A 27902-nucleotide genomic window follows, 5' to 3' on the forward strand; every position below is an offset into this window, starting at 1 on the left:
GTGCCAGTTGCTTTAAGGTAGAGGAACAGAAGGAAGGAGCCCGTCCTTAGGAACCTCATCTCCACTCTCCTCTGGTTGTATTTTCCTCTTTTTACAATGGGATGCCTTCTGTCCTCACCATTGAGGGCCAAGTTACTGCGCTGATGAACTCGCCAAGGCGCAGGTAGAGGTGACGGCCATCTCAGGGAAATGTCCTTTGCTATCTGTAGGAAGACTATATTACATGGGCCCTATTCCACCATGTCCTATTTTCTAAGAGTCTGGGCCGGAAGCAGGTATGCTGTTTACATTTTAGGCGGGTCTGTATGTGCTCCAAAACATTTAATGTGTCTCTATTTCAAGCCTTTATAATCTTTCCATGTTGTTCTCGGAACTTTAGGTGGCAGCTTAGCAAAGTAAAATTGACAGTAAGAACTTATCAGATGAGCCTGAGAAAGTACCGGGTCCAGAAATGGTCAAATCCAGGCAGGGATAATTGGGGGAAGTGGATCTTGTAAAGGAGGTAGGTAGCAGGTGACCTGAGGGTCTGCCAGACCTCAGTTGAAGAACTTGTGACCGCCTACACAGTGCACCTGTGCTGGTAAACTCAGCTGTGAGGAAGGCTCCTCTGCCCAACTAGAGGCCTAGTCACTAGGGTGCACAGTGACCTCATGAAGGTCTCATGGGGAAACCCTCCAAACTTAGTTTAGAAATTCCAGAGCAAGTTTGGTTCTGGCTGAGGTTCAAGTGGGAGGGTATCTCCACAGCAGGACCTCCATCGCCTTTGTAGGTATAATTACAGTTGTTTTTTTTTTAAGATAGAAATGGGTTGTGATTGATATCTTAGGGTTTTAGTTTGTTTTGAAGTCTTAAACACCTAGGAATTCCTCTCCCCACCCCCTCCAGTAGCTTACTTTGGGTCTCAGTGATTAGAAATAGGCACATTGTTTGTAAGAGAGAAGTTATTGGAGAAAGGGGTTATGGAAACACACACACACACACACACACACACACACACACAAGCTTGAACAGGCCTACTTTCTTGAGAAGAAAGTGGTTTTTTTTTTTTAGGTGTAACAGATCATAAAATAAATAACATTCTCTAAAGACACGAATCTATAAACAAAGCATAAATATCTTTATTTAAAATGGATTAAGTTCTGAAGCCTAATGGCTTTGTTGTAGTACCATGTGGCTTGTTCAGGTCTGTCACTAAACGTGTGTTGCCCTCAGAATTACATTAGAAAGCAGGCATGCACTGGCTCACAGATTCTTAAGTGCAGTGCGGTGGTAGTGAAACAGAAACTAGATACAGATACTGAGGAGGCTAAAAAGATGAGGTCGCCACACACCTGGTCCTTTCCCTTCCCTTCTTCCCTTCCCTTCTTCCCTTCCCTTTCCTTCCCTTCCTCCCTTCCCTCCCCTTCCCTCCCCTCCCCTTCCCTCCCCTTCCCTCCCCTCCCCTCCCCTCCCCTCCCCTCCCCTCCCCCCTCTCCCCTCCCCCTTCCCCTCCCCTCCCTTCCCCTCCCCTCCCCTCCCCTCCAAGTCTGCTCTTTTGAGATGTTCTTGCAGAAGATGGAGGAAGCTCTGCCCTTAGGGTCATCTTTCCTGGATCTGGAGATGGGAGTGGCTGGGTACTGAGACTCCTTCCCCAACTGTGCTCAGCTGACCCTTTGCTTTATAGGCTGTCTGGAGGTGGGCAGTCCTGCCTGTCCCCAGGCTTTCCCAGAAGGGCTGGGAGGAGCCGGAGGAACAAGGAGAATGTTCTGCTCGCCTAGACACTTCCTCCCCACCCCCCGGGGTGCCGGGAGGACCTGGGTAGGGAGTTGGAATCCAAGGAGCCGGGCTGAAGGGTCTGAAGGCTGTAACTGCCGCTGTCTGTGCGGTCCAGAAGTTGCTTGGCTCTTGGTTCTGCACGGTAACTCGAGTAGGGTGCGCGTGCACGTGTGTTTAGATGCCCCAATGCATAGGCAAGTAAAACTTACGAAGCCAAATGCCGAGGGTTTGGTTGGTTTTTTTCTAAGGAATTGAAACTGGCTTTTCTGGCCCAACAATGGAGTCAGCTGCTCAAATTACTTCAGGTAGTCCTCGTCGTGGTAAAAATGACTGTGGGAAGATGCAGTTGTAAAGTGTGGTTCTGAAGCCCCCCCCCCTCTTGTGCCTTTTTTTTTTTTTTCTTTTTCTTTTTCTTTGCAGTGCTGGAAGAAGAGGATTGGAGAAGTCACTTGGCCCTGGCCTGACTCCTCCTCTTCCTCTCTCTGCCCAGAGCTGAAGCCACTGTGCTCAGGGTGACTGCCTGGTGCTCAGTGCTGTGGCCTATTTTAAAGTATCTTTAAGTTGTCGGCATGTCAGTCATTACATCCAGGGTTCCTTTTCGTTTTCGAGGGCACCCTGTCTAACCGTTTAGCCAACCCACCCCACCCCTTTTCCTTGTGCCTCCAGTCGGGGAGGGTGGTCATGTTAACTGATCGACTGGCTTCAGAAAAAGCGTTCATTAATTAGCGTTTTACATCCCAGTCAGTCAGAAGGCATTCGCACATTTGTATGAAAGGATGTCGAAGATCCAAATCTTTGAGGAGAAATACATGGGAAGGAAAAAAAAAACTGCATACACACAAAACCTGGCACTCTTTCCAGTTTAAGCTTCGTGCTGGTCCCTGTTGAGTGGGTATTTGTCCCTTAGTCTGGAGGTGATAGAAAATGCCAGTTACTGTGGTATTTAACTGACACCAAACTGCTGTCCAAATACTTCAGTTAGACCGAGGCTTCTTTCTTAATTGGTGGGAAGGAAAACCCACCCAGGAAAAGGAGGAACCTGCACTTTCATTGGACATTTAAAACATTTCAGGCTGGAGAGTCTGAAGAGCACACGACAGTGTTTCATTTTAATTCACAGCTCATTTGTGATTTAAAAAAAAAAAAGTAGTCAAATCTCTCCTAAAACTTGAGCCAGTCAAATGGTTCATTTATGTAAGGGTTCAGCAACTGAAAGCTCTGTACTCTCCCAAGGTCAAAAAAGTAATTATTGCTATCGAAAATTTTTCTGGAACTGGGGTATTTTAGGTCACTATAGGAAGGTTTACTAATACTAGAAATTACATAAGCCAGTTAAGGCACATTTGAAAAACGATTATGTTGGCATATTGAAGACTAATAAGATGCCTTGGTAGGAATAATTAGATGAAACATGGTTTTTTTTTTTTTTTTCCTCCCCTTAAGCAACTTCCTTGTTTTCTGGAGGGTGAGCCTCAGTAACAAGATGTGCTTTATATTTCTTACAGGTATCTAAAACAATTCTAAAGATAATGAAAAGTTTTTATTTTTGTCTCTTGTTTTTTTTTAAACTTTAAATCTCAGTTTCTGTATGGTGTCTAATCAAAGGCTCACATGATAGTGAGCACTTGAATTTTAGTAATGAACTACTTTTTGGTGCATTGAATGAATTTAATATGTTAATACTCCTGTAAGGCCCAGAACTGCCTGGCTGCCCCTTGCCCTGCCTGCCTGGTACTGGCTGAAAAGGTACCATTGTTTGTTCTACAAACACTGGGTGATGTTGGTTTCCAAGGTGACTGATTCTATTGCTGCTCTTTAAGCAAGGGGGATGGGGAAGAGAGAAAGTAACACCTGAGAGCATCCTATTTGTGACAGTCCATGTGTGTTAGATGTGTGTATATTGACATTTTATATTAACTGAGGTTATTTGAGAAAAGGGATTATGTAGAAATACAGTGTCAATTAACAGCAAGTTCAGATTTAATATGATATATAGTAAATATGATGGATGTTAAGGGATGCTAGAATAAAATCTACTTAGGCTGAAATAAACTGTTAACCTTGGACGATTAAAGAGCTAAGTGAGAGATATTTTAGACCATAACTTGAAATATTTTTCTTAACCTTTTCAGTTATAATAACCCAATTTACAAAAACTGTTCAGATAAATACTTAGCAGTATCATTAAAATTGGTTATTGATAAAGTATACAAGTCTTCAGAAAAATGAGAGTCCATGAAACATACATTTCTGGTTTGAGTTTTGTTATTTTTTTTTTTTTTTTCTGACAACCCTGTAAGATCGTGGAGGTGCATTTCTACCAGAAAACTTCCAGAGGCAACAAAATGGACCCAGAGCATTTATTCATGGCTGATAGATAATTGACATAATTCATCAGTTTGGACGTTTGTACTTTCTCACTGAGAAATTTCAGGTTCAAAACTTACAGAAGAATTTTCTTCCAGCCACCACCCCCCCGCACCCCCACCCAGTGCATGGATGCAGTTAACAGAACTTTGCCTTTTTACTCCCTATCTGGTTTAGTACAGTTCATGCTCAGGTTTCAATAAACATTAACCACTTTTATCAGAGCTTGCAGTGTGCTGAATGGTTAGTAAAGAGAGTGTACTGCAGGAGACAGATGAAAATGAGAGTCCAAGGTCAGAAGGCTGGTGGATTTTTTTTTTTTTTTTTTTGATTATTGAGAATTTAGGGAAAAAGCAAAGTCATTATGAGGCCTACTGGGAAACTAGCTCTTCTGCCCAGCATTTTATGTATCGAGACGAACACGATGGATTTGTTCAGATGCAGTGCGAGGCAAGGGTGTTCTTTCATGAGAAAGCATCCTTGAAGGATGCAATGTTCTCAAGGTCTCCGCAAAGAAATGAAGTGTGGCATTCATTAGGTACTTTTGAAGGTTGCAGGGATTTCTTTTATTCCTTTCAAAAAGATGTCTCGTGTCTGCTCCCTGATAGCCATTTGTATCAGTTAGTACAGTCCTACCGGTAAACCAAAGCGCTAGAATTCAATATCGCCAAATACAGCATAAAACATGGGAGCTCCACATATCATGTAATATTCTAGTAGAGCTCTGGCTGTCAGCTCTGAAAGTAAGAACCTGGTTCTCCCATAATTTTTTTTTTTAAGCAAAAATAAAATTTCAAACGCGGATAACTAAGCTGCCCTCTTCCTGCCCCTGCGACCCAGGGGTTTTAAAGCGGCGACGGCAGACCGGGTCGCCCACTCGCCTTGCTGTTTGCCCAGCGGTCGGTCGCTCCTGGGTCTGCTCCGACCACAGGGGCAGTAACCTTGAGGTTAAGGTTGCCGAAGAAACCCGAAGCCCTCAGTGTACGCTTTAAACGAGCCTGGGCGTCCTCAGGCCCGGGTCTGTCCTTGTCAGGACGCGCCGGGTGACCCCAGAGCTTCCAGGCCTGTGACCCCGCGGGGCATCTCTCCCGGGTTGGGTTCGGCTTCCCAGAGAAGGGCTTGAGGGAGACTGGAGGTGAGCAGCCATTATAGAGGCACGCGTAGGCGGGGACAGGAGGCGCCCGAGCCGCTAAGCCAGGCCCTCTAGGACCGGGGTCGGTGACCTCCTCCGGCCGAGGGGACTTGCGGTGCTTGGCCAGGCGCCGCGGGACCTGCTCGACGCTCCTCACCTCCGCTCCAGTGCTGGGCACTCCGCGAGCGGGCCGTGGAGCTGTCAGTCACGGCAGCGCCGCCGCCGATTGGCTGAGGCGGCAGCGGGGGGTGGGGCAGAGCGCTGGCATCCCCCGATGGGACCTTGAAGCTCTGCTCTCTCCCTTTCAGGATCTCTGGCTGGAGCAGCGGCTTTAAGTGGCAACTAGAGGTTTCCCCCCAGAGCCCGTCGAGGCATGAAGCCTTAGAAAGAATTCTCTCAGAGACGGCTTTAGAAAATGTGGGTGCTCTGAGCAGGACCCCCATCTTCCTCTTTACGCCTTCCTCCTCCTGGCTAGCTCGAGGGCTTTTCTTCAGCTCGTGACCACGTTTCCAGTTTTCGGAAGTTTTCAGAGGCCTGTGCTGGCGGGCTTGCTCGCATTCTGTAGTTTTCCCCTCAGAACCAAGTCCCTGTTCGGATCTTGGGTTTCCCTCGATGGGTGGCGGCGGGGGCTCACTGGAGGGTGGTGCTGGGCTGGCCCGCTGCAGAGCTGGAATCCCCGCAGGAGGCCCCGGGGAGCAGGAAGTCAGGGACTTCCATGTGGGGACAGCAGCGGAGTGGCAGCAGCCAGGTGGCCGAGCAAGGGAGCGAGCGAGCATTTTAGCACACACAGCTCAGCCTTGCCTTTCTGAATCCCCTGGTCAGAAGGGGCAACGGGTCTCTCTAAAGTGACTCTCCCCTGGAGAACAGAGGCAGGCCTGCAACTTTGCATCCTTCATGGGAAGCCCACACGTTGCAGTCACTGTGATGAAAGTGGGGCGCCCTTGTCTCATCTGAGGGCTGTTTCAAATTTCTCTTCTCAGAACCAGTTGTTAGAAAAAAAAGGGCCTGTTTAGCTATGGTGTGGTTTCCTTGCGTTCCGAACCCGGACATCACACTAGCAAGGAGAGTGTTGTCGCTGCTACTGATGGCCAAAGGTCTCTTGCCACAGAGCCGGCCTGTTAGGTGTGCTCAGTCTTATGCTAGGACAGTCCACAGGGTCAGCTTTGAAGCTCCCTGGCCAGTTCTCTAGAAACCTTTCAGAAATGTAACTCAGACAGGACTGGAGCCAGCGACCGGGATGCAGCCTCAGAGAAGTGACCCTCCCACATAGTACGTGACAGTCGCCTGGATCATTTCTTTGTCTTACAGTGTGATGCCTGGCCGACTGCACTTTGGGATTTGCCTCCTTTTTTGCTTTACTGTTTGGTGACCAGCTTTCTCAAAACGGATCCATCCGTCACCAGGGTGAGAACTCTTCCATGCTACAAAAACCCACCCCCAGAAGATTCTGATTGAACTAGTTGAGGTGAGGTCAAGGGTAGAAACAGGTCATTTAGAGCATCTGTGTCAAAAAATTTTTTTTGATGAGGTGGGCGTGGTGACATTCATCTTCCTCCTAAGCATCTCTCTGAGTTTAAGCCAGTCAGAGCTACATAGATCCAACACACACACACACACACAAACACACACACACACACCCCTGATGAGACAAATAGATGTGTGTGTGTGTAGCTTTCAAGAGCCAGTTCTTGGTGGATTTTGGGAAGAGCTACATAGATCCAACACACACACACACACACACACACACACACACCCTGATGAGACAAATAGATGTGTGTGTGTGTAGCTTTCAAGAGCCAGTTCTTGGTGGATTTTGGGAATGGAACTAAGGTCCCTAGACTTGTAGCAGGTGCCTTTACCCTCTGAGTCATTTTCACAAGCCCAGCAACTAGGGAAAAAAAATTTTTTTTAAACATGGATGTAAGGTAAGCCCCACATTCTCCTAGCTGATATTTGCTTGCTATAAAGCTCAGTTTGCTGTTAGATAGCGCACTGTGGCACTTGTGCTAGGACCATCAGGGCCTTCAGCACCGACAGGTGCAAATGCCACTAATTAATTTTTTAAGAACTCAGAGCTCCGAGAGTTATGCTGAGTAGCAGGCATCAGGTGCTTCTTTTGTTAAAGTCGTGGAGAAGCAGTGTTTCAGGGGATCAGGCTATGTTTAATCGCCTACTCTGACGTTATGGAGCTTGTTGTATTGAGTATTTTCTTTAAGGAGGAAGAAGAGGTGGTACGTTCTGGTTTCTAGTGTGCCTTTCCCTTCACAGTATTATCTTGGAGGGGTTGCCTCGATTATCATTAGGCCCAGGTCCTGTTAGAAGAGGGTTAAATGGTACTCGGGCCTCTTTATCTGAGCTGTTTTGCCACAGCCGAAGTTGACAGCCTGTGCCTCTAACTGAATTCAGTCCTTTTTCACTGGGAACAACAGTAAAGTCAGGGGCTCCTCATGCCGAGAAGACTTTACAGCCCCTGAACAGCCTTTGGCTTCCCAGTTCATGAATGCACCATTTGTTGTTTTGAGCACAACTGTTAGATACAACTGGTCTTGCGGCCCACTCTGCCCGTGGCCAGTGAGCATCAGTGTGTTTGGATTCCTCCCCCAACACTTGCCTTTATTTATTTATTTATTTATTTATTTAATTTTCTGGCATGGACCAAGATTTTATTCACACTAGAATTTCTTTGACCCAATTTATATTTTTTAAAAGTGCAAATTTCAGAAAATCAGGTTTTTGGTGTGCTAAAGCTGGCCTGAGAAATTTGAATAAGTAATTTTAGTTGATTAAAGAAAAATTTGGTGGGCGGTATGTGGTTTACTTTTATACACATATGCTGACTTTAAAATTGAATTTTAAATTGAAGTTACAAAGTTATTGTTACATCATCTCTTAATCAAATATTGCCTTCAATTCAGAATTTAAGATCCTAGATGCTTTCATAGCAAAAATAAGCATATGAGGTAGTGGGTTAATTTTGTTTAATTTAACCATTTTACAATGTATACGTCTATCAAAATGTTGTGTATATACTATAAGTAAATACAGCCCCCTATCCCTACCTGCTGCTCAGACTCAACCCAGAGTCTTTGCTGTGCTAGGCAGTGACTACTACTGAGATACATATCCAGTCTGACATGTTTTGTCAACCACACCGTAATAAAACTTATTAATTAAAAAAATAATTTAAGGGAGCTGTCAGTTAAAGTTTAACACGGTGTTCTCAAGCATTTCTAGAATATTCTGGATAACTTGGAGCAGGGCTGTACGCATGATAGTGCTTGTGCTAGCTTTTTCACTTCTGTTTTCTTTTCCTCTCACATGCTGGTTTGGGGCCCTGATTGGTTGCAGCAGGTGTTTACATTGAAGTTATTCCTTCTTTATAGTTTAAGGTATTCTAGCTAGAGAGTATTAGTTTCCCTTTCTGCTCTGGTTTGCATGTCCATACTGACCTTTCCAGCTATTGTTGGTCTTGGATGGGCCAAGGACACAAATTTCTGATTACTATGTTTTAAACATCCTGTAACAATGGATCCTACATGCATTGATATCCTCGGGCCTCTAATAACGGCACTGTTGGGCTGCTGGAAATGAAGAAGTTCTGCTTGTTGAATCTTTGATCTGGTTTGGTTTGGTTTGGTTTGTTCATTTTATTTTTCAGACCAAGGTCTCACTTTGGCTGGCCTGGAGCTTGCTTTGAACTCACACAGATCCACCTGCCTCTGCCCAAAGGCATGAAACACCACATCCCTAGCTATGTAGTTAAATCTTAAGTAAATTCTCTCCCTCTGTCTGTCTGTCTGCCTGTCTGCCTGTGTGTTTGGAGATAGTCTTGCTCTGTAGCCCAGGCTGGCCTCCTTCAGGCTCCTTTGTTCTGGGATGTTTATCTGTCTTTCAGAGAAGTTATGGAGACCCTGCATTATGTTTGTGTTTTTGTTAAAAATTGGCGTATTGAAACACGTACAGGAAGAAGGTACAGTCTGGTGTGGGATCTTTCTCCCTTCACTGTTCTTCTGTGAAGATGTCTCCTGAGTGGTAGGGAGGGGGAGGGAGGGGAAAGCAAGTTCATGTTTAAAGGTCCTGGGCAGCAGCTTTCTCAGCCCTGTCCTCAACTTTATGCTTGGTTTTGATATGTGCCTTTAAAATGCATAAAGTTGCATATGGCTCGCCTTCTACCACAGTTTGTGTGTGTTTAATTATGTGTGCCATTTGAAAAGGCAGCTAAAGCACCAGCAGGAATTATCAGCAGGTAGAAACTGCCTTTCCTATGTCAGAGCAGCCAGTGTGGCTTAGTTGATGCTTCTGTTGCTCTAAGCAGGTAGGTTTCTGGTCTGGAGGCTACCCATTAACCCTATAAGTGCCTAACTGCAGACTGGAAAGATAAAGAAAAACAACCCAGTGTTTTGTCCGACTGCAAGACAAGTGAAACAGGGCAGTTTAAGCTTGATATGCTCATGTAGAGGCCAAGGAGGAGACCTGGGAGGTGATGGGATGAAGGCTCCCATAGCTGATAGTGAAGGTCTCAGCAATATGATCAGAATTCCCGTGAGGAATGGGGTTAGCTCTTCTCTGTGGTATTTTCTCTGTAAGCCTGCCTTTAACTGCCCACATAGCTGTGAGGAGAGGAAGAAGGAAGAAAGGGGTTGCTGTTTGCATCCATTTGCCAGAAAGGAGTTAACAGAACATACCACAAAACAGGTTGGGCAAGACTGTTAAAGTCAGTGATGAAGCCTGCCTCCTCCCCTTCTCTTCTTCTTCCTCCCTCCTCCTCCTCCTCCTCTTCCCTCTCCTTCCCTTAACCATTTTCAGGACTTGAAAACGTCTTTGGACTATCGCCTACATCCCCCTCTCTCCCCCTGCACCCCCAACTCACTGCCTGGCTTCCCCTCTCCTAGTCAGAACACTTGATGTGAATAAAATACTTTGTGCGGATGAGGAGCTTGTCTGCGACAGGCAGGCAGCCTGGCCAGCTGTTTCTCAAGCAGTCGATGGTGCCCTCTGTCATGTAACATAGGCCCTATTCAGCAGCAGCATTCTTGAGTATGCATTTATGCCTCTGTGGGACTGTGGAGTGGACAGCTTGGGAGGGAGGGAGGGAGGGAGGGAGGGAGGGAGAATGTGGAGGCTGGAATGAAGAAGGAGTGTGTGCATTCACACAGACTCGGAGAGCAATGAGCTACCCAAATGCCACTAAGTCAGAAGACATTGTTTGAAGCATCTTTAGTGAGCTCTGACTTCTGGGGTGTCCTGGGGCCTAGGATGCAGGAGACCTGGTTTCATCGCAGGCCAGTTTGTGTTTGATATAAGTTGTCCATGGTGTTTGCATTCATTCATCCCATAAACATACCATATATAGTCACGCTTGAGCTCCCTATAACATCACAAGGGAAGCACTCCTAATGCACAGTTCCTTTCTTGCTCAGAGAAGCAGACTCACACGGGCTATTTCTGGTGTCTTGTGGCCTGCTGTCTTTGGGGAGGGGGAGAAAAAAAAAAGAGGCTCTTGCTTTTCATAGTTACACTGTTTGCAATGTTTCTGATTCTTGTTTGCCTGGCACTCTGAAAGTTAAAAGAATTTTACTGTCATGGGAGGAAAAACAGAATCCTCTGAGTGCATCTGTTTTAGAATAAAAGTCTGTTTTTGTTAGTGTCTTTAGTGTCACATACGTTTTGTTTTATGGGTCCTGATCTCCCACTGTTCAGAGAGCATCCTTTTATGTCGTTAGGGTGACATACCCTGGAACATGTAGCCGTTCTCGGTGGCTACAGAGAGGTTTTCCTTCTGTTTCCTCTCAGCCTTGCTGAGCTGTCCAGATTATTTACCACGTATCATATTAGATGGTCAAGGCAGGACATGTAGCTTCTGTGGGACTGATGGCAGCCTTCAGAACCTGACAGAGCAGGGTTGGCCGAGTCGAGGTGACAGTGAGAAACAAGTGCAGTCCCTTTGTCCCACACCTCGAATACTGTATATGAGCTTGGAGTGCCCATCAGAGCGTTTGTGGCTCAGATAAGAGATCCGTGCCCCCTGCCCCACCCCGCTTACACTCCTACTCCCCGGAGTGTTTTTTCCCTCAGGACTCATGTAAATAACTTGAGGGAAAAGATGGTTGCCAAGTTGGGACTTCTGTTTTGCTTTCTTTCATTGGCCTCATCAGAGCGGATCTGTATCTGACTGTGTGACAGTTAATTGTCCCATCCTCTCCTTTCCAAGGCTGATAAGACACTGCTTCTATCAAACCTCACTGAGGAGTTCTTAATGCAGTAGAACAAAGCTATCTTTTTCTTTCTTTCTTTCTTTCTTTCTTTCTTTCTTTCTTTCTTTCTTTCTTTCTTTCTTTCTTTTGTAATCTCATCCTTTTAACTTACATAATGGTGTTTCTCCAAGTAGTGCAAGCTAATAAGTTAAAAGTTTCTTCAAAAGCATCAGTAAGTTCATATTTAAAAAGTGGTTAACATTCTGGAGTCAGATGGGGCTCTGTGAGTTCAAAGCCAGACTGATGTACTTAGGGAGACCCTGTCTCAAAAATAAACAAAGTCCAAACAGATGTCTGAGGAGATGACTCAGCAGTCAAGAACACTGGCTACTCTGCCGAGGACTCAGATTCTGTTCCCAGCACCTACATGGCAGCTCAGAACTGGCTGCACCTCCAGCCCCAGGAGATCTGACGCCCTCTCCTGGCTTCCTTTTGCAAGCACGTGGTGCACTCTACATTTGTTTCTAGGTAATTGCTAATTATTAGTAGTAATTCATCAGTATTAGATGCTGCTTAGAAAATCCAGATGACCTGATGCCACTATGGAGACCACAGCAGCCTGGTTAACATGGGGTTGACTCACTTTTGGGGAGATAACTCACTTGGCACTCTCCAGTACAGACTGAGTGAGAGCTAGTGTGGTGAATAGTATATATGGTGGTGATTTATAGTTTTCAAAAGCCACGCAAGTGTTAAGAAATCCCGGCAGTAACTCCCTAACCTTGATTTGTGTAGTATGCTAGCAATATTTTTACTGTTTGTTTGTTGGAGACAGGGTTTCTCTGTGTAGCTCTCAAACAGGCCTTTAATCCCAGCACTCAGAATGCAGAGGCAGGTGGAGCTCTGAATTTGAGGCCAACTTGATCTACAAATCCAGACAGCCAGGGCCACCTCCACATACCCAAGTGACACAGTGCATGTGAGTCAGCTGACACTAACACCTGGCTTTGTTTATAGTCTTAATTATAGTTGTGTTTTTTTTTTTAAGGCTAAGAGGAGCTGATATCTCTCTCTCTCTCCCCCCCCTCTCTCCCTCCCTCTCTCCTTCCCTCCCTTCCTCCCTCCCTCTCCTTCCTTTCCTTCTTTATTTATTCTATGTATATGAGTACACTGTCACAGATGCACTTGAAGAGGGCATCGGATCCCATTACAGACAGTTGTGAGCCACCATGTAGTTGCTGGGAATTGAACTCAGGACCTCTGGAAGAGCAGTCAGTGCTCTTAACCACTGAGCCATCTCTCCATCCCAGTCTTAATTATGGTCTTAATGTGAATTGTCTTTTGTGTTCATAGCTAGAATGGTATGTTAGAAAAGATTTATTTTATGTGTATGAGTGTGTTGCTTGAAAGTTCGTCTATGCATCACATGTGGATGTCAGAAGAGGGCATCAGACCTTGTGAGCTGTTATATATGTGACCGCACATATATGAGAACCTGGGTCCTCTGTAAGAACACACACATGCTCTTAACTGTTGAGACATCAACCCAGCTCCAGGATGCCATTGAGGTTTTTTAAAATTATATATATTTTTAAAACTGTCTCTGGTATAAAGAAAAAAGATATCTCTATACCAGAGAGGTCATAGGTACCTGGAAGATACTCTTTATAGAAAAATAATTTTGGACTTGTGCTGTGAGTGTGTAAGGTTTATTTTATTATTCCGTAGATGTGTGTATATATGCACGTAAGTGCAGGTGCCTGAGAGAGTGTCAGATACCCCCGAGCTGAAGCTACAGTAGTTGTCAGCCACCCAGCATGGATGCTGGCAACCAAACTCAAGTCCTATGCAAGAGCAACCAGCCCTCTTAACTGAGCTAGCCCTAACCTCACTGGGTGTGCATGTTTCTTTTGTTTTAAAGAGACAGTACCCTACTTTGTAGCCCGGACATGCTTTAAAACTAATTCCTGTCCTTTTGCTTCAGCCTTCCATGTGCCAGGATGGAATTGTAGGCTCAGAAGGACCATGTTCTAATAATCTCATAGGTACATTTGAATACTCAATACTTCAATATATTAGCTTTCTTCTGTGCATTTAGGTTTGCTGTAGCACATTTCTAACACTGAGGAAAAGCATAAACTTTTATGTTCCTTTCCAAACAAGCCCTTGGTGTTTTTCATAAGTGAAACTGTTCATTTGAATATTTAACAAGAGTTAAAGTTGGGTCTTGCAGTATCCAGGGAAACTCTGACTGCAGATTGCCACACTAAAGGTTGAAAGTATTATCTTACATGGTAGTCACTGTTGACACTGTCCAGCAAAGGAAAATGCATTTGAACTACATATAAGAAATAGGAATTAGTTGTCTGCATGCTAGATGTTCAGAACAGCTGGAAAAGTAATTAAAAGCCCAGACTTCCCAAGAAGCAAGTAGCAGGTTTGAGAGCTGACTCTTTGAAGTGGGGTTAACACAGGGTACATGTGCAGAAGGGGTGTTGCTGAGGGGTTGCGATAGTTTGTCTTTGAAATCCGTTGCAACTGGCAGAAGTGACCTCTAGCAGGTTGTGATGGCTACTCTTGTTTTTAGATGGATCTTGTCATATCCGCTGGTGGGTGGAGCCTCAGGGACAACTGTTAGAGTGGAGTGGCAGAACTGGAGGTGCAGGTAGGGAAGTGTCCAGGCATGGAATAGAATAGCCTCTGGGTGCCAGGAGAACAGCCCTTGTGAATCATAGGCATCGAGAGCTTGCTCCCGTTGGAGCTAATGGGTAGAGAACAGGAAAGTGAGTGCAGTTACTATTCTGTCCCTGCAGAGCTCTGAATCTGAAGATACCACAGACATTGCTGGGCTGTTAGTGGATCCTCAGTCTGCCATAGCCACTACTTAAAAGCTCTTTCCTCTTTATAAAAGCCTTTAAAAAAAAAATTAAGCTAGATGCCACCAATCACCTTTAAAGCTAACGTTGCTCTTACAGATACCAAGTCGCTTATTAAGGGGGAAGAGGAGACTCAGATAGAAAAATTTGATCAATTGATTTAAGGTTGTTGGAGGATTAAAATGTTACTTGATTGCTGGCCTTATCTTGGATTTGGGAATTTCAAGGAAAAGGGGACAATGCTGGCTTTTGTCCAAGGATTTCAGCAGTCACATGATCTGTGTACCCAATCCCAGGGGCAGAGAGTGCTGGCAACTTGTGTGCCTCGCCTCATCCATTGAGAGGAGGAACTGCTGAGTGGGAAGGGTGTTCTGGCTTGGGAATCGTTTAGCTGAGAACTGACTTTGGTCCTGACCTTAATTTTATACAAAATCTGGCACATCCCAAAGTTATGACATGAATGGGCTATGCTATTTGGCTATAAGTTGGAGTTTAAGGGAGGCAATAGCAAGGAAACCAGTCGAGGCAGTCACTTCCAGTCCCCTGCTGCACGGGGAGAAGCAAGCCCAGCCAGGTTGGGGCAGAGCACAGGGATCATCGTGATAAACTATCTTGAATAATTTAGAGATATGGACAATTTATTCAAAGTCTGAAGCTGCAGATCTCTGAGCATAAGTAAATGGGGATCTGGGTTATATAAAGATAGCATTTATAAACCCCCAGGAATTTACTTACAGCTAGATTCCCTTGTGATGGGCATGTGTGTAGAGGTGAAGTGATCACGTTAGAGCAGGAGAGCCATGCGGGATTGCTTTATATGGCTTTGTTTTCTCAGGGTTGGATCCCCATATCTCTTCCTTTCACACAGAAGCATGCAAAGGACTGTGGTTTGATGAAACAGTACCAGTGTTATGAAGCCACTTGGCTGAATAATAAATCATTTAGGAACCTCGTGGGAAAGTCACTAGCAAGACATGATGCTGTTTCATATAATTTAATAAGATTCTTTTCTAACAGCACACAATTCCTGTTACTATTTTTTAATGGTCTGTAAGAGAATATTCAATGCTATTTCCTTAGGAAGAGTGAAGAAATTATCCCCCTTCAGGATTCAAATGAAGATTTATTGATCTTCATAACACAAATAGAATGACATTGTTTTTATGTATGGGAGTAATTTAAAACTAGGTTTTCAGGGCTGGGAATATAGCTTAGTGGTAGGGGGCTTGCCTAACAAGTGTGAAACAAGTTTGTTTTCTAGCATGGAATGGTGGTGGGGTGGGCACCTGGATAGGGCATTTTGCTGTGTCACTCAAACTTAGTGACTCAAGCAGTCCTCCCGCTTCAGCCTTCAGAGTAGCAAAGCTACAGGCATTTACCCCTGCACCCAACCTAGGTTTTCTCCTTTTCTTTTCTATTCTCTTCTTTCTCTCCTTTGGTTTGCTTGTTTTTATTTTTCGAGTCAGGGTTTCTCCATGTAGCCCTGGCTGTCTTCAAACTCACAGAAATCCACCTATCTCTTCCTCCCAAGTGTTGGGATTAAAGGCGTGGGCTATCACAATCACCTGGCAGTGAAAAGGCATGTGTGGTGGTGGGGTAGGGAAAGAATAGAGGCCTTTTGTTCTATATAGAAAGATGATGTGTTCCAGTAGAAAACTCTGCCTCCTTTGAAATGAGTTGTAGACTAGAGTCTCCAATGATAGCCTTCCAGGATGTGCAGTTCTGGCTCAATAGAGTGAAAGACTGTGTTTGATTCTGTTAAATATATTACTTTATTGTTTCTTTCCAATTCTTTCGATTTTATGTGTTTTGTTTTCTAGTTTAAATCTGGCATTTTGGTGCATGGCTAATCTTAGCACTTGGGGAAAATGAGGTCAGCCTGCCTGGGCAACTTCGCGAGATCTTGTCTTCCCTGCCCTTCAAAAGGAGTGAGATCCCCTCCCCCCTCTCTATAGGCAAAATAAGTTATCAGTCCACATACAATCAAATGGAACCTTTGTGCTTTTGGTCTGTCCCAAAGAAGCAGAATGAAAATCCTAAGGATTCCAGTGAGGAGAGAGAAAAGCAGTCACCCTTCTCATCTGCAGGCAATAGCTCCCAAGATCCCTTGCCACAGGATGCTAAACTTTAGTAATCTCTAGATTATTTTTAATATCTAACACAGTTCTTACGTGACTTCCCTTTGATTCAGTATAGCACTCCAGGTACAGCAGATCTATTTTCCTTTAGAAACTTCCAGACTTGGGCGGGGAGGTGTGCGGCTGGGTGGGAGTGAGGGGTAAGGTTATAGAAGCCATGGTACAGCAGGCTTCTGTGGATTCTTCATCTCATCCAGCTCATGTTCCAAGTCCTCCAGCGTATTTACGTTTCACCCTGGAAATACTTGTGAGCATACATAGTTTTCTCAGTGAGAGTTGCTTCATGAGCATACTGCAACGAGGGCTTTTTATAATTGGGCCAAAACAGACCTCAAATAAAAGAACATGAAAATTTGCTGATAAAACTTAATGAGGATAGGGTAGACATCCTGGCTGATTACACATTCACCCTTAGACACACATGAGTTTATTAGAAGCAGTTTGAGCACCTTTGTCATAAAGATGATAGGCATTGTTTTTGTTTGTTTTGTTTGTTTGTTTGATTGATTGATTGGCCGATTTGTTTGGTTTGGTTTGGTTTGGTTGGTTGAGACAGAGAGAAGATCTCATGGTTGTAGCCCTGGAACTCAATGTTGGTATGGAGCTCACTGCGATTCACCCGCATGAGCTACCATATCTGGTACAGATAGACATTGGTTAATTTAAGATATACTGAATGAAGTATCAAATAAGCCTTGAAACCTAAGACATTTAACTCATGCCTCATGGCTGACATAAAGTCTTCGGAAGAGTTATAACTTGTTGGTCTAGCTCCCTCCCAGGCTGCAGTGATGTACATGGCCCTAACCAGCAAGTGACCTGCCTGAATGTGAAGTTATTCTCTGACCAGTCAGTTATTGTCTAACTAGTGAGCTGCCTGCCTTGTCTTCCTTTATCATTTTATCTCCTGAAGGTTTACTTTGAACATAAATAAATGAAGACTTAGACCCAAAGCCTAAAACATGAACTGTTCACTTAACAGTAATTCTCAAAGTGTGATTCCCCAAGTAAGTCACACAAGCATCACTTGGTAATGAAGACTCTCTTATACTAGATACTAGAGGGCTGGCGGGTCCATGGTAGATTGTGTGTTTGTGTAAGGCCCTAGGTTCTTGGATTGATAATTAGCACCATAAGCAAAAGAAGAAACTGCAGTGGGCTTCTGCAAAACAGCTATAGTCAGTTATTGAGGTATCGGAAAGGTCAAGAGTGACTTAAGTTTTAGCACCAGTCGGATTCATGGTTGAAGAATTAAGCCTAAAGTTTTGATAAGCATTTACTACTGTGAATGTCTGGGAAACATACCTGGGATCACACATGAAACAGTAAGTGTTAGAGGGTTTGTACTGTGTGTCCCAGTCTACCCTCCTATCAAATGTCTTCATCTGCTGCCCACAGCAACCATACGATGTAGCTGTTTTTATTGACTTTGTCTTTTAGCTGAGAAAAACGAGACAGGGTGGTGTCACAGGGTCAGGATGCAAATGATAAATGTAAGAACTGAACCCAGGCACAAAGAGTGGCTCAGAAATCCACCCCCTACCCCCACCACAGACAGGGTGCTTGCGTGCGCTTGCTCATCTTTAGCTTGACAGTTTACTGGGCCCTATCGTTTTTTGTTTTGTTTTTTTAACATTTTTTTGAATGGAGACAATGTGAGAAATAGCAGGAAGTGTGGTGCGATGGCGACAGTTCATATTTTAAGTTAAGTCCCCTCACCACGAGCTCCATTCGTTGGTGGTTTACATGTGTGGTAGGCTACTGGCAGTATTGGCCAATCATGGAGGTGCATGGCTAGGTTGTAGTTGCTCAGCCATTTAAAACCGAACAATAAACAGAATGAGGCTGTTAGGGGTAGAACCAGGGAGTTAGTGGGAAGTGGTTTCTCAGAGTGAGGTGTAGCTCAGTCAACATTACAGTCTTCAGTTAACATATGTGCAATCTCTGGGCTTACTAGGGAGGCCCTGTTCTCATCGCCTTCCCTTTTGAGTCTCCTCCGACTTTTCATCTCTCTGCCCTTTCAGAGGTGTCTGTCTGTGTGAAGCTGGATTCCATCAGACACTTTAAAAGTTTCTGTTGAGTCTTCAGTGTAATAGAGAAAATGTGTTTTTCTTTCCAAGAGATGGGATAGAACAGTTGAGCCACTTGAGAAGGCTCTTGGAAGGAGTTAATGGAGGGGATCTAATCGTTAGCATTTGGAGCCAATGAAAATGCTTCCAAATGACATTAAGAATTGCTGATCCCCTTACATTCTTTTAACTTTAGTGACGGGCTGGAGAGATGGTTCAATGCTTAAGAGCAACAATGGCTGCTCTTCCAGAGGACCCAGGGTCGGTTCCCAGAACTCACATGGTAGCTTACGACCTTGTGAAACTCCAATTTGAGGAGATGCAATGCCTTCTTCTGGCCTTCTTAGGCACCAGACATGTATATAGTATACATACATGTGGGCATATATTTTATGTATGTATTATACATAATACACAAACATTGTGCACATATATGTGAACATCATATCATACACATTATAAAAATAAATACATCTTTTTAAAAAATAAAATGTGACGATCAAGTACATTTTCCAGACAGGTCTGAAATCTGTTGCTGTTCGTGGTCCTCTGCTGGCCCAGCAGGCTGCAGTTGAGATGGCTCCCTGGCAGCTCTGCAGGGGACAGTGTCTTGGCTGACTCTAGGTGGAGGATAAAGATAGAGCATCGTCCCTTTCACGCTTCGTATTGTCTGGAAACAACTGCTATGCTTTGTATGGCTCGAGCATATTTCATTTCCAAAGTGCTGACATTTTTAGTTTTCTGCAAGCAAAAGCTTAACCGAGGCTTTGACATTCCAACTTTAGCATAGGATTTTCCCTTGAAAAACAGTTGTTCACCTAGCAGTTGAATAGAGATGGGAAAGAGCAGAGGTAGGTAGGAGGAGAAATTGTTTTCAAGCTCCATCCATCTCTTTTCTTCTTGTCGGTGTAAGTGGTTTTATTTGCTTAATAATTTGATTTGGCCCAAATGATGGTATATATATATATATATATATATATATATATATATATATATATATATATATATATGTATGCATATGTATGTATGTATGTATGTAGTTTTATATATATATAAAACTAAAGAAAATCTTGAGTCAAATCTGAAGTGAAAGAAAGAACTAACCTGGAAAAGAATCCCTGGATTCACATTGATTGACTTTCAGAGTGGGCCACTGGGATTAACCTCTGAGAACTGAATCACAATGCTCTTGATGGGCCTTGTGCTTGTTTTTGCTGGGTTTGGTAGCCTGTGTATTTGATTCTAGCACTCTGAGGTCTAGGCAGGCAGATCTCTGAGTTTCAGGCCAGCCAGGACTACATAGTGAAACCCTGTCTTCTGTGACTTTCCAGCCTGCATTTTACACTGAGCCATATCTGAGTTAGAGCTACAAAGTTCAGCCCAGAAAGAAAAAGGTGGAAGTATTTTGGGATGAATGTTTGGAAGGTGTTTTTTTCTTCTCTGAAAGACCTGGTGCCCTTGGTATTTGTATGTGGAACCCTCTAGTTTATATTTAACTAGAGAATAGCTACATGACTGCATTGGATATCAGTTGGAAGAAAAGTAACAGGCTTGCCTTTAACTACTGGGGTATAAGATGTGCAGTGTTCAAAAGAATACATTTTTCTTTTCCTTTGCCAGCAATCAAGAGTAGGAACATGGTGCATGCCATAGACTCCTTGAGTAGGAGTGGGGCTTTCCAGAAGTACCACTTAACTGTCCCTGGAACCATTTAGTTATGTGGGTGCATGCGTGCATATATGTTTTGCACACCTGTCCGTGTATGGGTGTGTGTGTGCCTAGTGTGTGTTTTTTTGTTTTTTGTTTTTGTTTTTGTTTGTTTGTTTGTTTGTTTTTTAAAAGACAGTCCTATTGTAGTTCTGGCTGCCCTGGATTTACAATGAAGTCACGATGACCTTGAATTAGTCTTGTCTCGTCTCGGGCTCTTGAATGCTGCCAGGATTACAATTATAGATACATTTGGAGTGTATTTTGAGGTAGACTTCTGTAGCCTAGGCTGGCCTTGTATCCCTACTTGGTTGAGCATCCTTGAACTTTCTCCATCCTTTTGTTTCAACCTTGAAGTACTGGGGCTGTAGACATGAGGACTGAGAGAGCGCCTTGAGGTCATTTACCTGTAGAGACTTAAGAACCAACTGCTCCCCCTGTTCAGCTTCATTCTCTGAGGCTACTGGGCTGGTGGTAGGGGTTGGGGGTGGGGGTATCTTTTTATCTCTGGCAGCCACTGGGCTGTCTCCCTGCCTGCTCTTTGGGTTCCTTTGTTCACTACACCATCACTTGCCCCATTCTCTTCTTGGGACTTACAGCTAGGACCAACTGCCTGTTTTCTGGAGATTACCAGTCAGCCAAATATTTGAGTTCCTACTGTGTGCTACAGATTAAGACTCTCCAGCAAAGGGGCCTCCTTGAACCCTCTGGGATTCCACTCTACCATATTCAGATGAAAGGGCTCTGTCCACTGGCCTGTATGCCTGAGGGGGTGGGGTGTCACTTCTGTTCCCTATTTCAAGTTTCCTCCCTTACCACTTCTACACTGCCATCACCTTCTGGGCCTCTTTCCATTTGCTTCATACTCAGAGTCTTTAGAACAGAATTTAGCTCAGCTAATTCCATCAACCATGTGCAGCTTTTTGTTGGCCACTAGACTGTGGCTGTTCTTGTCCCTCCTGGCCTGCCCGCCTTTCTTTGAAAGTTGTTCTGTTTTACCTTCTCTATTTCCTTTGTTCCCCTTTCTAGTCACCCGCCCCTCCACCCCCAGTCACCATGTTCAAACACGTTTTCTGAACTCTTACATCATCTTCTCAGACTACCGTGCGCCTGTGCCCCTCACTACCCCAAACCCAGCTTTCCCAGTTCCCCATAATTTGCCCTGCACACCCTCTGTAATCATCCTCTGCCCTTCAGCAGCACCTGGCGCTTTCTGACGATCAGCTCCCCCGGCAGACTTCCCATCCCTTCCCCGTGCACACACCTGTCTGCTTCTGATGCACTTGAGCACCTAGTTAATTCCCTGCTGCTTCTGCTTCTTGCTTGTCCCTAGGTGACAAGCTCTTGAGGAGTCCCCTATCCCTTGGACCTGGTAATGGATCTTTTGGGGGGGTGTTTGTGGGTGGGAGGGTGGTTTTATCATAAATATTTGCCAGGTATAGTGGTATATTCCTTTAGTCCCAGCACTAGAGGAGCAGAGACAGGTGGATCACTATGAGTTCCAAGTTAACCAGGACTGACTATACAGTGGGACCCTATTTCAAAATGCATATATACATATACATGCATGTGTGTATATATGTATATGTATATGTATATATGTATATATATATAGTATATATGTGTGTGTATATGTATATGTGTATATATATATATATTTGATGCCTTGGGAGTATTTCCTCCCCATATCTTTGAAAGTGAGAGTGCAAGTCTTGTTGTTCTTAAGGAACTTTTTTTTGGGGGGGGGTGCTGTGTGAAACAGTCTCACTGTGTATCCCTGCCAGGACCTTGCCCAGTCTGGAACTTGCAAACCAGGCTGGCCTCAAACTCACACAGACCCACCTGCCTCTGCCTCCAAATGTTGGAATTAAAGGTGTATGCCACCATGCCAACTCAGGTTTCTTTTAAAAACTCCTTGACAGCCTGAAAGTAAGAGGAGAAAACATTAGTTTTATCTTCAAAGGATATGAGCAATAAGAAGGACCAGGCTAGCTCAGCACTAAGTACCTACTAAAGCACAGTCACACTCCCAGTTCCTCATGAGTCTGTTTTATTCGTCCATGTATTCCCCTGAGTAGGCTGTTTATGGATTGCAGTTTGGTGGGGGCACACACAACTTTAAGGGCATCTCAGCTTTTTATTGATGGTTTCCATTTAAAAGGCTCACTAAGACATCTGTAACCTTTTGTTACTTACAAAACATTTTCCCTAAGTCCACCTCCTAGTATGGTGACCTGAAATCCCCAGGAGTTGATAGTATGGGGTGTAGTTATACAACCCTAAGGCTCTCTTGCAGCCCCTTTAGAGAATGCCACGATCTACAGGCTGAATGTTTTCTTCTAGCGATCAGCAAACACTCTGGGATCTTAGAATACACGGGACGTGAACAAACCTGAGTAAAGGCAGTGACAGGGCTGAGGCTCACCAGTTCCTCTTCCTTTCTGGGAAAATGAGCCATCCTTGGGAATTCTCATGCTTGTATCATGCCTCAGGGGATTTTCAGAAGCTGATTTGGTTAATATGCATTGAGTTATTGTCATGTGTTCCTATGGAAGTTAGTTGTATGCTTTAACTCTTCACAAGAAAAAGGGAAGGGTAGAAGTTTAGGTGTTACACTATTCATTGTTAGCTATATCTGGGTGCTGGCCTGCCACTGGTGCTAAATGTGATGAAGAGCTGTAGGTGATGGTAGATGGAATCCAGTACCAGGTAGATGGAATCTATCCCTTGCACCGGGGAAAAAAACAAAACAAAAAGGTCTTGCTGTATAACATACATACCCCAGGCTAACAAGGAAATTACTGTGTATCCTAGGCTGGCTTTGAACTTGGGTTCCCAATGTCTCAGTACATGCCACCATGCCCCCCTGTATGTATAGTTTTAAAAATTCATTATATTCATTTAATTTTTAATTTTCATATTTCTGTACTTATGTTTATGGGCATGTGTGTGTCACACTGTGTGTGCAAATGGAACAACTTTTTAAACAATTTTTAGTTTTGTGGGTATGAATGTTTTACTTGTATGTGCACCTCATGTGTGCCTGTTATCCTTGGAGACCAGAAAAAGATGTTGGGTCCCTAGAACTGGAGTTAGGAATGGTTGCAAGGCACCATATGGACGGATGCTAGGGACCAAACCTGAGTCCTCTGCAAGAGAATCCAACACTCCTCTAACAGCTGAACTTCTCTACAGTCCCTAGATAGGACAACTTTTAGAAGCTGGATCTCTCCTCCTTGTGGGTCCTAGGAATCAAACTTGGGTCTTCAGGCTTGATGGCAAGCACCTTTGTTCACTGAGCCTCACTTCACTAGCCCTGGAAGTAATTCTAAATGCTACACAGTTAGCACGGTGTTATGCTCATTTTAGAGCAGCTTCGTCAATGCTCAAATGTGCTAGCTTGCTATTTTATGGTTGATTTGCTTTTGCAGACCTGAAGCTTAAGCCCAGGGCCTCAGGCAGGCTTGGCAAGCAGTCTTTAGCACCAGGCTACACCTCTGCTCCCATACTGCACTTGAAAGTGACCTAAATGTATAAGTTTCCCAGTGTTACATGGACTTTTGTGTTGGAGGCAGGACCCAGTTTGAGCAGGATCTGAGCAGATGGGTAGGGTGGAAATGATTGCCTGCTTAGGGGATGACCCTGTCCTGTTGGTTTCATGGGCTGTTTCCTCCATACTCTGAAACTCATACTTCTGAACTACCTCCCATCCCATGGCCACAGGGAAGGCCATACTGGACTTTTTTTATCCCTGCCTTGGGGTGTAAAAACAAAGGCCTACAATCTAGTAACCCAAGATTACCAGAGAAACAGCACTGGAGACCTACCCCGTCCAGATCGCAAGCCTCTGGTCATGACTAACCATTTAAAGTAGACTCATGTAAGAGAGCCTCTTGCCAAGCCTGAGACCTGGGACTTTCTTAATTTTGCTGTTCCATAATCAGTCATGATCCACTATATGGCCCATGCTCCTTCCTCCACGAGGAATTTCCTCCATCTTCTAACCACTTTATCATCCACTGTGTTACCAGATGCAGGCAGTCCAGGGTCATTCTGAACAATGCCCCGGCTGCAAGAGTTCTCCGTTTGTGATGCTCCACCTCCACCCCCACCCACCCCGCAGTCCCTCTTCATATCTGGCCTTCAAACTATCATAGTTGCCTCCTAACTGGGTTATGTGCCTCTAGTAATTTATTTTTTAAATTGCTGCCAAAAGATTTTTAAATATGGATATAATTAGTTCATTCCAGGCCAAAAAAATAAAAATAAAAAATAAAAAGCCCCATCAGTGGGTTTCCACAGTGGCAGGCTAAAGTTCACCCCTTTCCCGATGGAACCTTGACCTCCGAGTCACTCTGCCAGCCTCATCTTTGCCATTTCCCCTACTCCACTCTCCCTCCTTTCTCACAAAGTGCAGTATGCTCTGAGCACTCCCAGGGGAACGTTTTTCATGGGTCAGAAACAAAGCAAAAGGTTTGTAGTTAGATGTGGGGGGGAGGGGGGCGAGAGGGGGCTTGTTTCTTTTGCCAAGTAAGGAAGGGCATAAGAAAATAATCTCAGTCATTTTAAGGAGTGCTTTTTAACCTTAAAGCCCAAGCAATTTAAATGATTGAATGAATGAATGAATGAATGAATGAATACAAACCAATTAATTGTGGGTGTCAGCATTTCACCAGAGAAGGGTAAAATGGTAGGATTTGGGACCTCTTGCTTTCTCCACATGGTGTTCTTGTTGCCAACATCTGGTTTGCCTTTGCCCCACTGCCCTCGTGTTCCACACTTCTTACCTCTGGTGAGCCCCACAGCCTTTTGCGTTTGGCTCATGGTCCACTTTCCCTTGGGTTGGAATTTCACTCTTTGTATTTGCTCTGTCTTCCCATGAGGGGATCCATTCTCTTTCCCTACTGTTTAGTGCTGAGGATCCTTGGCGGCACCTTGCCTGCTGCCCTGGCTTTGGTTTTCTGAAAGTGCCAGAATTATACACATGCATGGTCCATTATACCAGCTATAGTTTTTGTTTTCTTTATTAAAAAAAAAATTGAATTCCCATTGTGATCGTGCCGGGATATCACCAGCTTCTAATATACTTGTGGAAGTGTGCGTACAACTGTGACTCAAAGCAACTGCTGTTCACTTGAATTGTATTTTGACTTACAAGTAAGCATGTGTGTGCCTGAGTTTAGTGGACTGTGTTTGTTTGTTTGTTTGTTTGTTTTCCCCCTTCTGGAATTGTAATGAAGCATCTTTCTTTAATAGCTTTTAAGTTTGTTGAATAAGCACTGTAAATACCATTGTTTTGCACATTTTCTATTATCTTTGTATAGGTTTTTTCTGACTTCATGGCCTGGGGGGAGTTGAGGGTATTGAAGGGTGCCTGCTGTTGAGCCGAACCAGTCCTTCTGGCTCCTAGTCCTTCACTGTCTCTGACTGGCCAGGTCCTGTGTCTGTGGGTCACAGGCCACGTGGATGGAGGTTCTATCTAGCCTGTGGATAGCATAGCATAGCATAGCTCCTTTGTATGTGCATACAAGCACTTGCTCTCAGTTCCAATACAAAGAATAGTAGCACATAGGAGTTACTTTAAGAATACTAATGTATGGACCAGGCGTGGTGGCGCATGCCTTTAATCCCAGCACTCAGGCAGAGGCAGGTGGATTTCTGAGTTCGAGGCCAGCCTGGTCTACAGAGTGAGTTCCAGGACAGCCAGGGCTACACAGAGAAACCCTGTCTCGAAAAACAAAACAAGACAAAACAAAGCAAACAAAGAATACTAACGTATGTAGATGGAATAATGACTTACATCTCTAATCCAGTATCCAAGAGGTTGAGACAAGAGGATCATGGGTTCAAGGACAACTTGGTCTTCATCGCAAGATCCTTTCATTTAAGAAAAAATGTATATATGTAAATGGTGCTTTATTCTAGTTAGTTTATCCAACTTAAAGACAGATATTGTGTTTTCTGAAGACACAGCAAATTCATAAGTGACCCCAGAAAGTATGTTAGGCATGTCAGGTCTCTCCCACACCAAGACTGCAGACGGTGAGATGATGGTTCAGTGGGTAAAGGCACGTGCCACCAAGCCTAATGGCCTGGGTTTTATCCCTCAGGACCCACACAGTGAAAGGAGAAAATCAACTCATATAAGATGTCCTCTGACCTCCACACATGTGCCCCGGGTACACTTACAGCACATGTGCACAGAAAATAAATGCAAAAACAGTTTTAAGTGGGCTACTTTATTGGACCGCAAGGTTGTTGACTTTGGAGCTAAAATGGGTGTTGGGTAGGTGTTGCTCAGACACTGTGACTGGCAGGAGAGGCAAGTATTTGGAACAAGTCAAACAGCCCCTCCAGGATAGCTACAGGAAGTCCAGCTCTTGGCTTTGAGTGGTCAGTGGGAGATAAGGTGTGGACTGTTAGAGACTTGGCCCCTCCTATCACTGGATGGCAAACTGTGAAAGGAAGATAAAGAGAGTGGGGGTGTTTTGAACAACAGGAGAGTGCCTTTATCACACGCTTGGTTTATGATTATATTTTTGGAGAACTCTGCTTGAGATGCAGGTCTGCGTTCCACAGACATGTGAAAGCAATTCCATGTCTTTTTGATTGAGAGTGTGCAAATCACTTCTTACCTATGTAAATAGGCATCAGCTTGGTCATCCAAATCTGTGTGCCAGGTATTATGCTAAAGTATCTGTCTCTCGGAATTGTCTAGCCATCCAGCCATGTCCAGATATCTAGGACCCTCCTTGGGTCTCTGAGTGGCACTGGGGCCAGGGCATCCCTTTCCTTTTAGCTGTGGGTCCAGTGTTAGCTAAGTGAATATTTATAGATGAGAGGGAGTTCAAGGAAGGGACCTGTCTCTCTAGGGTTATATTTCTTGCCCTGTCATTTTTTTTCTTTGTGTACTTTGTAACTCTTGGTGGGAATTCAGTTCTTTGTAAAAGAGGTATCTGTTTTGGGTGGGGCCTGTAAGATGTGAACTGCCGTTTAGAAGCCTGGGCATGTTCGGCACCTGGTAGGGTAGGAGATCAACCTAAAGCAAATGAGCCTGTGTACTTTGGCGACATAGGCTTCTTTCAGTGGAGCACAGCCCTTCTCAGCAGCAAGACCAAACCTAATCCTGCAAGCCCCACCCCTGGGAGTACAGTTGCCATGAACTAATCATCCTTCCAACGGTCAAGGCCAGGGCAGGACCAGAGCCTCAGACTTCCTTCAGTACTGCATTAAAAATAAATCTCCCCAAACCTGGACTTCGGCTGGGCCACAGTAGCCTCTTGGTACTCAGTATACGCCACGATTTCCTGACATGCAGTGTCTTGGGAGGGGGCAAGTCTTGCTCCATTGTTACATTTGCTTGCAAGTCATCTTTGGTTTGTTAGTGTATATAATCAATACTAACCAACCACTTGTATATCAGAGTATTTGTTTGCCTTCACACATATGGTGGTGAGTTCTTTTTCAGAGGGAAAATTGGGGAGATGGGGGGAGGAAAGACCATCTGTTCTGTGCACAGAGGGTAGCCCATCAGGTCCTTGGGAGCTCAGACACGTCACTTCCCCTGGCACAGTCATTCTCAGCTGACAGTTGGTAATGTCTGATTACCCACTGTAAAATCTTGACCACAGCTGACCACTTTTCCAATGGGCAATTGAAAGATG

General features: G+C 44.5%; 1 protein-coding gene across 19 annotated transcripts in view; it reads left to right on the top strand.

Moving 5' to 3' along the window:
- Rreb1 (ras responsive element binding protein 1) overlaps positions 1-27902 on the top strand; it is a 173624-nt gene that overhangs the window by 74041 nt on the left and 71681 nt on the right. Inside the window, exon 1 of one of the 19 annotated variants that reach the window (XM_006516752.3) lies at positions 6366-6658. The exons of the other annotated variants lie outside the window; for them this stretch is intronic. The gene's annotated coding sequence lies outside the window, so the exon portion shown is untranslated. Of the gene's footprint in view, positions 1-6365; positions 6659-27902 lie in introns of those variants that run through there. 19 annotated transcript variants of the gene reach the window in all.

This window comes from Mus musculus, chromosome 13, assembly GCF_000001635.26.
Source record: "Mus musculus strain C57BL/6J chromosome 13, GRCm38.p6 C57BL/6J".
Classification (NCBI taxonomy): Eukaryota; Metazoa; Chordata; class Mammalia; order Rodentia; family Muridae; genus Mus; species Mus musculus.